This window comes from Diadema antillarum, unplaced genomic scaffold, assembly GCF_040938485.1.
Source record: "Diadema antillarum isolate AM-2024a unplaced genomic scaffold, OU_Dant_1.0 seq00001099_RagTag, whole genome shotgun sequence".
In the NCBI taxonomy this organism is placed as follows: domain Eukaryota; kingdom Metazoa; phylum Echinodermata; class Echinoidea; order Diadematoida; family Diadematidae; genus Diadema; species Diadema antillarum.
The window spans coordinates 1044626-1062805 of NW_027271916.1; the positions used below are offsets into that span (position 1 = coordinate 1044626).

Below are 18180 nucleotides of genomic sequence, written 5' to 3' on the forward strand. Positions count from 1 at the left end.
TTGCGTGAGCACCTCCGGGCTACTACGCGCCTAGATACTGTCAGGTACGGACCAACTGCGGAGAGCTCCTTGGAGTAAATTTGTTTCCCCGCAAGTCAAGCCGCAGAAGTTCCCCCGTATGGTGTGACAAGGCATGAATGAAAATTGCAAACATTCTTGTTCGCCCGCTGAAAATCTTCCTACGTGCTGGAAACTACCTCCTCGCCACAAACCCGTATTATGGTGTGACACGGCCTTGACCGATTTTCCTGAATTTTTCTGTCTCTGTGTCTTTTTTTTAGTCCTCCCTGTCCAAAATAGAAACTTGCTGAACCTGTTTTTTTCGTATGACAGTTAAGTCGTTTCACAGTTGTCTTGTGATGAGAAATGATATTTGTTCACGATATTGTCTAAATGTTGAAATAAATGTGAACGTAAATATGGAAATGGGCTTCTTCTTTCTTATTTTCTTGAATCTTGTGATCCATGTCAGAGTTTGGCATATCGGCAGAAAATAAAATTGGTTATTGAACACAAACTAATATATGCGTATAACGTGAGCAGCCATTTAGATTATAACCTGCAGATTAGCTTCAGTCTCAACCAAGAAAAAAAATCCTCAAAAACCATTGGTAACCTGCCGAGGGACACATAAAAATAGCAACTTATTTTTTGACACAATATGGTATACTAACCAAGACCAGAATGGTTTCAGGAATTTTCATTCTACAGATATGCACTAGCCGACTTGTACGATAGAGTGTGGACTGCCTTAGCTGAACAAAAACATGTCATCTGTGTTTTCATTGACCTCAGCAAGGCATTCGATACTCTTGACCAAAAATATCCTCATACGTAAATTGCAGTGCTATAATGGAGTTCGTGGCATTTCACTAGAATGGTTGAAAGGATTACTTATCGAAGAGAAAGCAGTATGTGTACCATGAATTTGTTAACTCTGAAGTATTACCTATACAATGTGGCGTCTCACAGGGAGCAATATATTGGACCGCTACTATTTCTAGTGTATATAAATGATATTTTAAAACTCATCAAATTCACTAATTCCTTTCTCCATTCTGCTATCCTATCTCTATGCAAGTCATCCCTCCCTATTGTCTGTCCGGTGTGTATTATGTACGGGGGCTGCACACAAATAAAACACGCTTATGCTGTTTATAGCCCCACTGTATTATTCATTGTTGTTTTTACTTATACGCTGCTCTACATTGTGTAGAGGCGATGAAGAAAAAATATTCTGCGAGCAACTTATGTTTATGTATGCATATTACATGTACATGATGTGCTGTACAATGATATACAGAAACCGATAAATCAAATCAAAATCAAATCAAACTTAAGCATCTTACTGTAGAAATTTGATTTCTCTTAATCAAATCTTATGTGTCTTTATCTTGTATACCGTTTGTGCCTAGTAATTAGGCTTTCTTAAAGCATTCCTTATGAATTATGGAAAGAATAAAGTGAAGAAAATATTTACTTGTTTTTATTTGTCCCGAATATCACTTTGTTCATTCTTTTAAAATTAACTGTCAAATTTTTGACTTTCCTTCAACGAATTGTCACACTTGAGTCATTCTGGTTCTGATATCCTTGCAGCAATAACGGTAAGATGTTAAAAAGATAAAGAGAAATGGAAATTGCATTTCTTTTTTCTTTCTTGGATTGAAAACCAGGAAATTTTGGCATCCGACCTCGTTAATGGTTCGAGCGCCAGAGAGGGTCGTTTGGAGATTTTCTACGACGGTGCTTGGGGGACCGTTTGTGACGACCTTTTGGACCTTGAGGACGCTCATGTGGTGTGTGGTATGCTGGGCTACCCGGGTGCAGAGAGGGCCGTTAGCCGAGCATACTTCGGTGAAGGTCAGGGACAGATAGTCCTTGATAATGTTGCAATGCGAGGGAAGTGAAACAAAACCTGACAGAATGCAGTCACAACGGATATGGTGTGCATAACTGCCGTCATTCAGAGGACGCTGGGGTTGTATGTCAAGGTGAGTAGGCAGAATTTCCCGATCTCAATACTTTAGTGCTTGGTCACGTTGGTGACTATACTTCTCAAATTTCCTCATGAAATGCTTTTCTTTTTTTATGTTTTTTAGTTTCCTTAACAGTTAAGAAAGTGATATCCTTCCTATGGCTCATGCCTATCACCTTGTGTTCACATGACGATCATGTTGACATCAACTTTACTATGTTGACTCCTAAAATAATGAAGTTTATTGAAGTTTGGCTGTTTTTTTTTTATCATGCAGTCATATAAAAAGGTGTGTCTAAACTCTTCAGAAGTTGAAGTATACATTGTATATACCGGTATATATATATATATATATATATATATATATATGTATATATATATATATATATATATATATATATGTATATATATATACATATATACATATATATATACATATATATATACATATATAGGCTATATATGTATATATATATATATATACTATATATACATATATACACGTATATATAAGGTGAGGAATATCCCTCAACTTGCGTGTCGAGCTTCTTCTTTCTTTCGTTTGTAAAGTCTTGCGGCCAAAACGTACTTGCATTTGTTATTGTACCTATAGAGAAAACGCACACAAAATAAGCCACACCAAACTAAACCTTAGACCAGGTTGTTTAACCCGGTGAAGTGGTCCCACCTCACATCCAACTGGACCCCATGGAAGACCAGCTTAACGTAGCTGATTATGGGCTATCCAGTCATCTTCTCAGATGGAAATGAACAAACAAACAAGTAGGGAGCTTGGACTGAACACCTCTCATTGCGAAGTATTAATACAAACAACTTGTCCGAAAGCACCGCACATACACAATTAAGGCATGATTATGTTTCATCATATTGTACCTGGAGAAAGCATACAGAAATCAAACTAAACAAAACAAAGCAAAACTTAAACAGACCAGGGCATATGATCTCACGCGCTTTCGTATCTGAATGCCCTCATTTTGCCATACAGTGAGTTGTAGGTCGCATGACTATCAGGGAGATTCGCTACACGACGCAGCCCGTAGTTGAGCGTGCCGTGTTCAAAATTTGCTTCTGCGCATGATCAAATCCGAGAAACGTCCCGTCCTGGGGAAAATGAGTATGATACTCGGCCAAATAGACCAAGAGCATTAGGTTAAAAAAAAGGCTTAAACCTGGACATTTTTGGTAACAAGCTGATTTTTTTTTTCAGGATAGGTCCAGAAAAATGTATAGAATAACATACTAAAAGTCCTCATAAATCCTCTTTGAGAGTTTTCCGCAATCCAAAATGGCGTCCAAAATGGCTGCCATTTCCAGAAATTCTAATAACTTTTCAACCAGAGAACCAAAGTACAAAATTTAAATGTCTAAATATATGTTTTGAAGCATGAAGAAACACATTTCAAGAGATTTTGATGCACGCAAGTATGGTAATCCAAGATGGCGTCCAAAAATGGCCGCCATATTTTGAAATTCTTATAACTTTCCAGCCAGGTAACCAAAATACAAAATTTGAATGTCTAAATATTTGTTTTGAAGGATGAAGAAACTCAATAAAATACATATAAGAGATGTTGACGGACACAAGTACCGTAATCAAAGATCGGGCATCCCAAAATGGCCGCCATTTCCCGAAATATTTCAAATAGCAACCCAATGCAAAATTTAAGTGTCTATGTTTCGAAACATTTATAAGAACTAAATGAAATACATATTAAGAGATGTTGACGCACGCATGTCCCGATTAAACCGCTCGAGCTCTTCCTAAAATGCAAAATGGCGTGCAAAAATGGCCGGCAGTAGACAATTTTATCTCACAATTATGTAAACATAAATGTCAGCTATAGTTTATAAGAAACTTTTTACTTAAAAAATAGTTCTTATTATGAGTATAATGAGGTCTTATAAGTATACAAATAAAACATTTGGATGTTAAAATCAAGAAGTGTGTCCTTGTTACGAGAGAAACATTTCACCATGGTCTATATTCGTCACCTCAAGCACATGAAATGAAAATGTAGTGCTAGCCCTTTTTATTACCAACGCATTTCTGATGTCTGTGCTACATAAATGTTGAAAATTAGTGTCTCCATGTGCGACAAAATAATGTGTAATTCATCACATGACAGTGAATTTCTTTGCTGCAGCATATTGCTCCACCTTAAAACAAAGTGTCTATATTATCTTATTCATTTCGTGTAGATTAGGTAAAATTATATTACAGATAGAAATCAGAGAATGTGGCACTCAGTTATTGGTACATGGAGGAGGAATACTCCTCTCCCACTCGAGGGATCGTCTTTTCTTTTACTCGAAAGTGAAACATATAGTGCAAACGTTTGGCAAGATATGGAATTGTTTCCATTATCAAAGAGTAGGAAATGAAAGTAGTATTCAGGGAAATGGGCAATATATGGGAGGGGGTGGAAGGGGGATCCCTCCCCCTCCCCCAACATGAAGGAGATTTTGCATATTCAGACTTAATATTCAGACATCTGATGCGCCCTATTGATGAAATATTAAATTTTTGTTTTCGTAAAAAAGGAACAAAAAGTTATGCAATCATGGAAGTGCGCGGTCATAGGGATGCCCGCTCCCACACGAGGGCAAAATTTCGTATTTTCAGACTTTAAATTAACAGATCTGTTGCACCTATTTGGTGAAATATCTGATATTTGTTTTCTATTTAATGCTGGTAGAAATATATATTCAGGGAAGTGTCGGGGAGGGGGAAGTGTGTGGGGAGAATACTCCTTCCCATACGATGGAGATTTTGGCATTTTCCAATTTGAAATTCACAGATTTAGCGCACTTTTTTGGTGAAATATCAGAGATTTGTTTTTGTCCTAAAAGTAAGAAAATATATATTAGTGGAAATATGCAGGGGAGGTGTATAATAATGGTGATGCACCCTCCCACAAAATGGAGGTGTTTTTTTCAGGTTACGGGTTTTATGGTGCACAATGTTGATGACATACTAGATTTTTGTTTCTATTAAAAAGTGTAAGTAGAATAAAGAATAAAGACTAGTATATCCAAGGCAATGAGCTAGTAGAGGATGTGTGTGTGTGTGTGGGGGGGGGGGGGGGAATCCCTTTCGACTGGAGGGAGTTTTGCATTTCTATGATCATTAACCGGCCTAGTGCACCTTTGGTGTTATATTGATTGTCCATCCTCAAAGAGTAGATAATTCATTGTCTCAGTATTCCCATCCCGTCCAACTCCAGGGAGCTATTACACTTGAATTGAAATAAAAATAATTATATCATTTACACACATTTGATGGAATATTTGGGAATTGTTAATCAAAGGGGTACTTAATTCATATTGGGGAAGTGAGCGGTGGAAGGGTATTGTAGGAAGGGCAAATTACCCTTACTTTTGCATTTTGTAAGTGAAAGATCTAGTGCACACTTTTTGATGACATATTCGGAAATTTGTTAATCTCAAAAGTGTACAAAGTCTATGGGCCGAGCGAGGGACGTTTTGCATTTCTATGATTGCAATTCAATGACAAAGTGCATTTACTTCAGGGGCCCGTTTCATAAAACTTGTCATCAGTGACAACTGCCACATTGGATGCATCCAAGCGAACTTTTACCACTGGACCATCTGAGTTGTTGAATCTCGAACATTATGTTGAATATCCTTGTCTCTTGATAAACAAACGGAGGCCAGTTTGGGCAACATTTGGTTTTCGCGCAGAACTCACGTGGTTTTATTTGTACTTATGTGCTTCATGATCACTGAATAAGTATTTTGTTGGGTTCCTTATGTCTCAAAATATATATTATACATTTAAGTGCGCATCACGGTTACGTAGTTGCAGGGTTATGAGAACAACAGTAAATGGCAGCCATTTTGGACACCATTTTGGATTTCTGAAAGTGCTTTAGTGCTTTATTTGTGTTTCAAAATCTCCGAATAAGTATTATATTTGGTTCCCTGTGACTCAAAACGTATATTTCGAAATTACAAGTGTGTACAGTTGAAATCTACTTGCACAATTATGAGAAAAAAAAATCAGGAAATGGTGGTTATTTTGGTCGCCATCTTGGATTATGGTACTTGCGTGCTTCAACAACTCTTAAATATGTATTTTATTGACTTCTTCATCCTTCAAAACATATATTTAGACATTTGAATTTTGTATTTGGGTTACCTGGCTGAAAAGTTATAAGAATTTCAGAAAATGGCGGCCAATTTGGACGCCATATTGGATTACGGTACTTGCGTGCATCAACATCTCTTACAATGTGTTTCATTGAGGTCTTTATACTTAAAAATATATATTTACACATCTAAATTTTGTATTTGGGTTCTCTGGTTGAAAAGTTATAAGAATTTCTGGATATGGCAGCCATTTTAGACGCCATCTTGGATTGCGGAAAACGCTTAAAGAGGATTTATGAGGACTTTTAATATGTTGTTCTAGACATTTTTCTGGACCTATCCTGAAAAAAATCAGCTTGTTACCAAAAATGTCCAGGTTAAAACTAATGCTCTTGGACTAAAAGTAGCGTTCGGTCCCGATGCTGGGCAGGAGTCAGCCAGCCAGCCAGCCAGCCAATCAGCGATATTGTCCCCACGCCTCCGTCCTGTACAGAAAAGCGAAACTCCTTAGATATGGGGACGGGAGTCCGAGTACTGGGACTGTCACAGCTGATTGTTTTCCGTGTATTCTCGACGGTCTTCCCGTCGTGTAGGGAAAACGCCCTACTAATACGAATACGCAACTTATCTGAAAGCGCTATGTACACAAGGCACATGTACCATGGAAGATCGATAGAAGAAGGACGGGTTGTTTAAGGTCATTATCATAATAATACATCCAGGGTGTTAAACCACTTGTTAATCTAGAAGGACGAAAACGAACAAACAAGCCCTTAATCAAACTCGAAAAGACCTTACTATATAACAATTTATTCTTGATATAACCGTGTTAAGTATGAGATTGGTAGAGCCAAGGAGTACCAGCATGAAATATGAGGCCTGAAGTATCTGGCAAATTAAGACATCAAAGAGAAGGGGAAAAAATCACTGTTGCATCCTGCTTGTCTCGGTTCAAGAGAGAATATCTGACGCCAACGCACTGATAATGTGTTAGAAAGTTCTCGATGTTAATCTGAGAAGCCGGACAGAAGTTAAACACAGCTTGTTCAAGTGCAACCAGGTCTGTCCCTTTAGACACCCTGGATATAAAGTTGAGAGAGTGACAGATAAACAAGAATGAAAAAAAAAAAGGAAAAAAATAACAATAGAAATAGGCAACGGATAAAGAACAACACAAAGGAAACAGCGACATAAAACTAGACAAAAGCTTACATGGGACAGTAGCAGATGTCTTTGAAAATCAATGGTATACGGATGTCTCCCACGCAATAGCAATTTAAGCAGCGGCTTCTTGTAATAACATTTCTCATACCCCGTAACCCCGAGGTCAGCAGCCACTTGGTCCCTGGACCTGATTTGTGCTTATATACCCTTATAGCATACGCAGTTCAACACCATTGCCAGAAGGGATCGAGACTTCTGTCAGTGACGTACACCATTTTCTGTGCTGGGACTTGATTGCCAGAAAGCGTTTTCAAGCAAACAAAGGCAAGTGCGTAGGGTCTACTTACCCCTAAATAAGTTATTTGCATACTCTAGAATATTATTTTATGTGCGACGTAGAAAAGTGCTCTCATTCAGGTGGTATAGATCTTTCATTCATTTATTCATTTATTCTTAAATTCTTCATTTGCTTGTTTTGTTTTCTTTTCATCCCCCAAGAAATAGAAAAACTTTTATTTTTTTCTTGTAAAATAAACGATTGAATCTGTATATATTTTATTTTCTGTTTAGATGTTACTCCTGCCTGAGTTTATAATTAATTCTGATTTGATATTGGATTGCTCTGCTTTGTTTTTGAAGTCTCTCCCCCACTAAAGTTCGTTTTCTTTTTCTCTGGCTCTTTCGCTCTCCCCTCTTTTTATCTCTCTGTCAGTATGTGTGTATGCCTGCCAGAGGGAGAGGGAGAGAGTTGAGGTAAAACAGACGCTGTTCTAAAGTCTGGAGCGTTATTTTCTGATAGAGATATTAACAGCTTCACTACTCAATGCTACTTAAGTCTGTTTAACATTCATGAGTCAGGGCTAGATATGATAGTATTATCTTTTTAAATCAAAATATGCAGCAGACATGGTGCTCTGTCCGTAACTAATGTGTCAATAAATTGCACGAACGTTCCCTTTTTCTTGAATGTACGTTTTAGCATTAGATTTTGTCTTTGTTTCGATATCCTATAGCTTATAAATTCATCATACATGCATAATGCTGTTTTTGCAGATTTTCTTAGCTTTGTTTGGTGGTAATAGAGTAAAATCAAATACTGAGTAAATAAAATAGAGGAGGGTTTTGTTTCGTTAAATGGAATTTTTCAATTTAACATGAGTTTAAGGTGATATTAGTCATAACCCTGTAGGCAAATAACTTGAGGTAATAACGTCATCAAGTTACAGCTCTCCAAGTGGGTTGTGCACAAAATATTATGAATCTTGATTTTTTTTTCCATTTCACGTCTAATCCATGACGTGTTACAAATCATTCCGCCACCCTTCTTGATAATATTTTTACTAATGTTGTGCAAATGTTAAGCTCTTCTATTATTTTATCTGATATGACCGATCATTTCCCTATTATAGCACGTTTTGATCTCAGGTATTCGGTTGACAAGATTTGTTTTTCTTCAACCAGACGTAGAGCTACACCAGAAAATTTGGCTAGCCTTGGTGCTAGCTTAGATAGAGCTGATTGGTCTAGTGTTTAGAATAGTGATGATGGTAATATATCATTTAATAATTTTTCAGGGATAAATATTGATAATTGTTTAGATGAATATATTCCTAAATTAAAAGATATAAAGTTAGTTAATTATAAAACATCCCCCAGGTTTCCATGGGTTTCAAAATCTCTTCTTCGTTCAATTTTGTAATGGGAAAAATAGGTTATATTATAGATTCAAAATGAAAAAAAAAAAGAAGTTAAACGAAAAATACACTTCGTATAAAAATATTTTCACTCAGATTATACGGATGGAAACGAGGAAATATTATATGTTTCAGTTAGAAAAATATAGACATGATATGGAGGATACATGGAAGGTATTGAACCAGGTCATGAATATATCAAAAAAGAAATAAAATATTACAAAAATAAGATATGATAACAAAATATTTGAAGATCCCAGTGATATAGCTAATATTTCTAATTCTTATTTTTCAACGATTGGGGAGAATCTGGCAAAAAAAGTACCACAGTCAAATACGCATTTTGCAACATTTTTAAGTCCATCCAATTCTAGTTCCATTTTTTTGTTCCAACTACGAAATATGAAATTATTGATATCGTTACTGCAATGAATGATAAGCGAAGTGCTGGTAGTGATTATATAAGTAATTTTATTTTTAAGGAAATTATATCTTCAATTGCTGATCCACTTTCACATATTTTTAATAGATCTATATTATGTGGTGTTTTTCCTGATTTTATGAAAGTAGCTAAGGTTTTCCCTGTGTTTAAAAGAGGAGATGGTTCTGATATGAGTAATTACAGCCCCATTTCTTTGCTTTCATCCTTATCTAAAATTTTGGAAAAATTGATATGTAAAAAGGACAATCAATGTTTTTAAATGTTCATAATGTTTTTACAAATTCTCAATTTGGGTTTCGTCGGAAACACAGTACCATACATGCCCTTTTGAAGTTTATCGACCACGCCGCGCATACTATTGATAATCATTTTCATCTTATTGGTATATTCCTGGACTTCTCCAAGGCCTTCGATTCAATTTATCATGAAATTTTTCCTTACAAATTGTCTCATTATGGAATACGGGGGAAGGCCTTGGAGTGGTTCAAGAGCTACCTGCAAAACCGAAAACAATATACGTATCTGTGAACGAGAACGTTTCAAGCCTCGAATTCATTAAATATGGCGTCCCACACAGTAGCTTATTTATAGGACCTTTACTTTTTATCATTTATATCAATGACTTTTGCAGATCATCCGACGTGCTGTCATCTATACTCTTTGCTGATGATTCAATTTTTTTTCACATCAAAATCCAGATACTCTCGTACACATTGTTAATTCCGAATTGAAAAAAGTGACCCAGTGAATAAGAGCTAATAAATTATCAGTTAATCTTTTGAAAACTAAGTAAATGTTATCTAGCAATTCCATAGAAGCTTTACGCAAAGATAATATTTTTGATGACACTCAATTAGAATGTGTATCTATATAAAATTCCTCGGGATTACAGTGGACGATAAACTTTCATGGAGGCCACATATTATTCAGTTATCAAGTTTCATATTCCATTGTCTTCTTTGCTGACGTTGTATTTTCTCTAATTTTACCTTATCTTAATTACGGACATTTAGCATGGGGTATAGCGCCCATCAAACTTTATTAGATAGATTACTGTTATTACAAAAAAGGGCACTTCGTGTTACTTGTGGCGTCCCGCCACGTTCCTGTACAGATCCGTTATTTACTAAAAATAAGATTGTGAAAATCAAAGATTTGTATTTTTTTTTCAACTTGGTCTGTTTATGTTCAATTTCAAAGCAAATGCATTTCCCTGTATATTCAATTCAATGTTTACACGGAACCAGTTCTTTCATAATCATCCCACTAGGCAATCTAATGAGTTTCATTTACCCCTCCTGAGAACTTTATTGACTCAGAATACATTCATATACACAGGCCTTAGATTCTGGAATTCATTAAGCTGCGAAATAAAAAAATCTCCATCTTTGTATTCTTTTAAGCGGAAATTGAAATCCTTTCTGTTAAACCCTCTCTGATGTTTCGTTTTCATTAGCTAAGTCTCATCAGCACGGGGCTCATCATTTTCATTTCATTTTCATTTTATTTCAACACGATAATAAAAAGGAAACTTGCTCAGCCATCGGCTGTTATTCTGCAAGTCCGTGCATGTATACATTATAACAGAACGAAACATAGATTCAGTAACAGCGTAATATATAGCGATGATTGAAATAAGAAAAAAGAGAAAAAAAATCACGAAGAAAAGGAAAAGTATATCTACATATAACAGCATATGAATAAAAAAAATACAGACATTGACAAGAGATTGATATAAAACAAATGTCAATAGTACTCATCGCGTAACATAATAGGAAACGTTATGATAATTGATATGATGTAATATGATATATAACGCAGTGGATATCAAACTAGAACTGCTGCTGTTTCAAATAAGACCTGAAATTATTAAAACTCATAATCTTGATATTATCTGGGAGATCATTCCACACTTTACATCCCCTGTACTGTAAACTCCTACGTTTGAAATTAGTTGAAAATCTACATAACTCAAATTTTAACATATTACATCTGAAAAAATAATTTGTATATTTAAATGAAAACAACTCACACAGACTTTGGGGGTAAACCCCATGAGCAATTTTATACATTGCATGTAACATTCTATATTTCTGTCTTATTTTAATAGTAGAAATACTTAACTGATCATATATGAATTGTGTTGAAAACCTCCAATTAACCTTCATCATCCAACCATCAATCAATTAATCTCTGAATTCATTATAATGAAATAGCCATCATATTCTTTGCACGGCTATGTGCAGCCACCAGCTGTTTGAAGCATCTCTTCAATTCCCTCTTCAATTTCCTCTTTCGTTTCCTTGATCAGCGTGTAGGCATTCTTTTTTTCCCCTTCTTTCCTTCCATTTTTACCATCCATTCTGTCTAGTCGTGTCATGTCGCTGTGTGTCTCCTGTTTTGTTCCGTCTCGTCTTAAATTATATTTGTGCAAAGTATATGCAAATAAGTATTTCATTAGATTTTCCTTTGAGTGGTTGATAAAAATATATATTTTTTTTCTCAACTGAAATATAAACTTGTATTTTTTGCAGATATGCATGCATATATATATAACTTTATTTGTATCATTTTATATACTTTGTAAAGCTGAATGTATACGTTTGTGATAAAATTTCTGATCTATACTGTGTTGTGTTCTGTTGGAAAAAAGGAGAAGAATGAAAATAAATGAATTGAAAAATATATTTATATCCGCTCAGATAATCATAATTGCAGCGTAGGAAAGCATGAAATAATTGATATGGTGCATGCAAATATTTTCTGTGTGATTTTACGCTATACAGAAAATTCGGTAAAGATTTCGACGAGGGACTCGAAAGACCGTGACGTCATCACAATTCTTGGTCCCCTTTGCATGTTTGGTGTCTTTTAATATCGCTGTTTCGTGATAGTTTGTGAAACTTTAAAATTCCACGGCTGTCTCACTTTATTGTATGTATTTTGTAACTCTCCTCGATTTTAATGTTAGAATTTTGTTTGACTATTTTGTTTGATAAAGTCGATACAATTTTTTTTTCTAAGGAAACTGTACTGAAAGAATATCTGATGATCATAGGATAAGCTAATACGCTGCAAGTGGAAAGAATTGGATATCATCATGGACATAGCAAATAAATGAAAGAGAATGGACATTTAATTCTGGCCACATAAATGTGGGAAGACGCTATGCAAATCATTGTAAATATATCATTATTATCAGCTTATTGAGAGGTGATTGCGAAGATTAATGGTTCAATTGCCTGCAGGACGCTGTCATAGAGGTCTTCTCAGCAGCCAGCGCTTGGATAAGCAAGGGCTATTTGAACACTCACATATGAAGAAAAAATGCTCCTCACATAATGGAACGCTAAAAAGTAGAGCAACAGAGCCTGGACTCGTGTTACAAGTCAGGAGATAGTTACTGAAATGTAATTGTTCTAACAATGATTGTCACATCACATGTTGCAAAGGCATACAGAAGAGTGTGTAATCAGGTTAACTTTATAATAGAAATGTAAATGAAATAGAGATTAACAATAAACATACGGGGGGGGGACTTTAAATACATTTCAGTATTTGGGAGTGTACAATAAAACTTCCAAATATGTCGTTTTATCTTTTCTCTTTATCAATCATGACATGTGAATGTGTCGTCCCACACAAGATGTTTTGTAGTCTTACTGGAAAATGGCGGAGGCATATCAGTCGCCATAGCGCTTTTTCTTTTTTAGTTCTCTGTGTTTTTCAAGGTGTGAAAAATGTAAAAAATGGAAAATTCGTGTTTGTCATAATATTGCTTAACGTTTTGATTTGTATAATTACGTCATTCCCTCATTTACTTCTATTATACGTGTATGCTCAATAATTTGTAACTGTAAAACGTAAGAATGAAGCGTATGAGATTTTCTTTTTGTTTTATTAAAAGCCACCTGTATGCTTCCTTTGATATTTCTTGATATATTTGTTAGTCATTACTTTGTATTCTAATTTCATTTAAGTTTTCTTACATTTTGACGGCATAGGCCTTAAATCTCTTGGCTGATTATATTCGTGTTAGTTAATTTGCAGTTTGTGATTTATTGTACAATTTTAAAAGTTGACATAATTATTACTTGTAAAGTTACTATGTGCAATTTATTATCTGGGTTACGATGTAAAAAATGAATTTAATTTTCAATTTCCTTACATTCAAGTTTAAGCTTCCTTACATTTTTACGGCATATGCCTCAGATCAGTGTAGGTCTCTTGGATGATTTATAGTTAATTTGCAGTTCATAATTTATTGTACGATTTTAAAAATTGACATAATTATCACTTGTAAAGTTACTATGTGCAATTTACTCCCTGGGTTACGATGTAAAATAGGAATAAATAAACCTTTCAATAAAAGAATGAGTCATCGGACGTCGGGAGCCAAACGCATTTCATTGGCAGCCTGCGTTTCTTTATGATAGTATTCCACGATTGGTGAATTTTCCATGGCTGTTGCATTGTTAGGTACATAGGGCCCATAACCACCTCCAGTTTTAGGTGGTAGATGAAATGAACCCGAAAACAGTCAAGTACGGAAGGTCATCCCTGCACGTCATTTTAATCATATTGTTCGGAGAGTGGTTGTCCATGTGAATGCGTGCCGTTTCATTAATTCTACACACATTTATTTGTTTTTTCTTTCAGTTCGTCGTTGGATATCTGGCATCCACTTGAGAAATTGCCAGCCGCAATGAAGAGACTTTTGATATCGTTTCTTCTCCTTCTTCCCGTGCTCATCTTGACCAGTGCTTTACGCATAAGACGTGAGTTTATGTATGCCGGAAGTTGTTAGCACTATACTGTATACCGGGCAAAAACAATCAGCACATTGTACTATGCAGGTGTCATGCATATTATATACAACAATCACACCCAAGCTGTGACACACTCAAGTTATATATATATATATATATATATATATATATATATATATATATATATAGTGTGTCATAATTGTAAACTGTTGACATTTCTACCAGCCAACCAGGCCTATTTGGCATTAAATATCTGATTACAAAGCTTTGGCACTTAAGACGTGTCTAGCAATATATTGAGAGACCATTACTCGCAGCATTCACTGGAATTTGAAAGTTCTTCTCTTACGACAATTAACTGTCATGATAATTTTTTTTCCTTTTATAATTGGATCTTCGGCAAGGCGTCACTTCATCGGGTCACAATAGGATTAAAAACTATTTCTTTCTTCTACTGAACTTTTTTCAAGGCAGACCGATTAACACACTTTAAATAATATTGAAGCTTAGGTCTTCCCGGTGTCAGTAGTATTGAAATTAAACAATGAATGAAAGCAAAATTACAAAGAAAACCAACAACATCGATGAAAACACGAGTTGCATTCCTTTCTCTTCTGTGATCGAACACACACACACTTACCAACACGCTTGCAAGCACATACTCCTTTCCATCGCTCTTCCGTAATCACTCATGTACAGCAGTTAGATGACAAGTTCGCCTTCATATACATGTGGATTGAGTGAATGCAGCAATATTAGTAGAACACATCAGTGAAAGTTTGGCTAAAATCGAACAATCCGTTCAAAAGTTATGAATTCTTTAAGTTTCTGCACAATCACTGCTGGATGAGAAGACTACAACTGTGTATGATATTACAGGTGTAGAACAATTTAAAGAAAATATATAAAGAGAATTCTGCAATTTCTTTTAAGTGCACATTGCCCCGACTTGTCACTGACGTATGTTGAAGGTAATATTATTCCCCATGCCTTCGGAAAAAGGCAAGTCAAGCGTTCTTTCATTATGTAAGAAAAGTGAAAATATGTGGATTTTTATTTATAGTTTCTACATCGTTCTACGCATGTGACATCACAAGCTGTAGTAGTCTTCCCATCCAGCAGTGACTGAGCAGAAACGTCAAAAAGTCATGATTTTTGAATGGATTGTCCGATTTTCCTCAAACTTGGTTTGTTTGTTCGTTTGTTCATTTCCATCTGAGAGATGGCTGGATAGCCCATATTCAGCTACGTTAAGCTGGTCTTCCATGGGGTCCAGTTGGCCGGATGTAAGGTGGGACCACTTCACCCGGGTTAAACTCTCACTGATGTGTTCTACTAATATTCCTCATTCACTCAATCCACATGTCTATGAAGGTGGACTTGCCCATTAAGTAACACGTTGTGTAAAAATACAGTTGATTAAGTTGAGTAACTTACTCAAGATCGTATTTCCAAGATACAAATGTGATAAATGACTTATATTATACTGAACGTGTGTTTGGATGTACCATATAATATGACGCTGGTTGACTGATTTGTCTAACCATAATGATAACATAATGGTGTAACATTTACCAGTATCTCTATTGTATCTTATTGATGGAATAGAGATAGATAAAGTGATACAACAAGAGATGATGATGAGTTAACCATAATGATATAAAATTTATTTGTATCTCTATCGTATCTCTATTTGTAATTTCCTCTGTCTTTATTACATGTTATTATGTTCAATACATTGTTGTACTGATTTCGTGACATTATTCGTGTACCCAACATTGCCCAAACATTTCTTTGTATCCTCAATTTGTTAGAGATGAACATAATAAAACAACTTGAACTTGATTTGATTAGTCAATAAAACACTGAGGACCGTAAGAATTAGGAGTCCATATACCAAAACCAATATATGAATATTCATGAACTTTTTCCGTCGTCATTTTTATCGCAAATGATTGTTAATCAGTTACGTACGTGTTTGTTTGTGATCATTTAGAATGATTTCATATTTCTCACTTTGTCTGAATTTTGATGGAATAGTACATAGTTCGCTTTCCCGCAGGTTCATCATTCCGAAGGTTCGTTAATCAGAAAATGAAAGTTTGTTGATTCAAATGGTGCGTACTGCGGACATGAAATAATATTCGTTATTCCGAAGGTTCTTATTTCCGAATGTGAAATACGGTTCTTAAATCCGAAGGTTCGTTAGTAAGCCCTTTCTTTTCAACTTTCTTATTAACAAACCTTATTCATTTCCGAAACGAGGAACTTTCGGAAAAACGGAACAAATTAATGTTCGGATAACTAACCCTTTTTAGTTTTTGGATTATCAAACTTTCGGAATAATGAACATTACCCAATATTTTTTCTCGTTAAAAGGATTCGTCTTTCTTTATCATAACAATTCTCTTGAATAATACCTTAAAGTTGTGGCTTTGCTTCCAATCATAGTTTATTTCCTCGTTAAAACTCTATTTGTACAACGTATTAAATTTCATCAATCCGCAGTCAATATATATTTGATAGTTATATAAAGCGGCTACATCCGAATTGTAAGATAGACTATCACATCGATTTGATCTGTCGTTAAAGCAAACAGATACGGGGAGGTCCAACAGAAATGAAAATCTCAGATTAAGAAGCATTTCATATTTTGATGAAGTTTTTTTTTTGTAGTGATGTCAAAAAGAAAAGCACTTGATAAACACACACACACACACAAAAAAAAATCCTCACATGAGCATGAACTATTCTGGTTGTTATCTTTAAGTGACATACACACGGATCTCTTCAAATTCTCATTTTCTGCTTAAAAGAAGTATGGGAAGGAAATGATACGTAAATCCGCTTTAAAAAATGACAACATTGTGTCAAATTGCTGCATTGAAAGCTCAAAAGTTGTTTTTCAGTTTATAATTTGTCATCTTTCACTACAAAACTATGACATTCTCTTGTCAGATGCTTTGATTCGATTGCTATTGCCGTGTGCTTTTCACGAGCACGAGCACGCTTGGTACCTAAAAGCTTTTTAAATTTTTAGAATTAATATTCATTGGTCTGATCCTCAAGCTGATCCTCAACAAGCATCAATAATGATTCTCTATTATCTTCTTTTCATGATGATATAACAGCTTGTGGACCTGGGGAAGAATACAGAGCATGTGGCTTTCGGAATTTTGAACAGACTTGTCAGACGCGATTGGTAGGACCGCCATCACGTCCCGCATCGTGTGAACCGGGCTGTTATTGTAGGAGCGGGTACGTCCGCCATGCCAGCAGGTGCATTAGACGGGAGCAATGCTCAGGTAGATCAGCAATGTAGAACATGCCCTGTATGTATCTGGGTATATGATATGTATGTATATGTTTGTATGTATGTATGTATGTATGTATGTAATATGCATGCATGAATGTATCTACATGTTGGGACCGCTGAGCTGGTACCCAAAACAGTTAGAGTTCAACTCTAGGACACATCAAGAAACCAGGCACACCAGTCATTTCGATAGCTCATGTCTCAATCCAGCGTTTTATTTGGGCTCGCAAGACTACAAGACTATCACACACCAGTGCTGATACCAAGACTGACTTTCCAGTCAACTTCCGAGGATAAACTCCTCAAGACTCACTCTTAATTTCTTACAACAGCAAGGCATCATTTATCACCTTCGTGTATTATACAATGAACTACTTTAAGAACAATGACTGCATTCTACAGTTAGTGTGCCCGCCCATAAAACTTGCCCCATACCGACTTTCAAATGGAGCCCCAATATGGGACCTTAACAATATATCATAATTATATATACTTAGTAATAGATGACGGGCCACCAAACATCATCGGGAATGAGCAGGTGAATTGCGGTTGTCCCTCGGGAATGACGCACCGTCGCACAGTGGGCCAGAATGAGCTCAAAGTGCGCCAAAATTATATTCCGTGGTTTCTTTTTACCCAAATTTGGTGTCTTAGGGTAATTAGGGGCGTAGAATTGATTGAACATA

The 18180-nt window shown here is 35.7% G+C and overlaps 1 long non-coding RNA gene across 1 annotated transcript; it reads left to right on the plus strand.

Annotated features, from left to right (window-relative positions):
* Nucleotides 1–7511: 7511 nt before the first annotated feature.
* Nucleotides 7512–17448, plus strand: LOC139743647 (uncharacterized). The gene is made up of 3 exons (XR_011711769.1): nt 7512–7597; nt 14069–14187; nt 17310–17448. It is a non-coding gene; the product is annotated as an uncharacterized lncRNA (long non-coding RNA).
* The last annotated feature ends 732 nt before the right edge of the window (nt 17449–18180 follow it).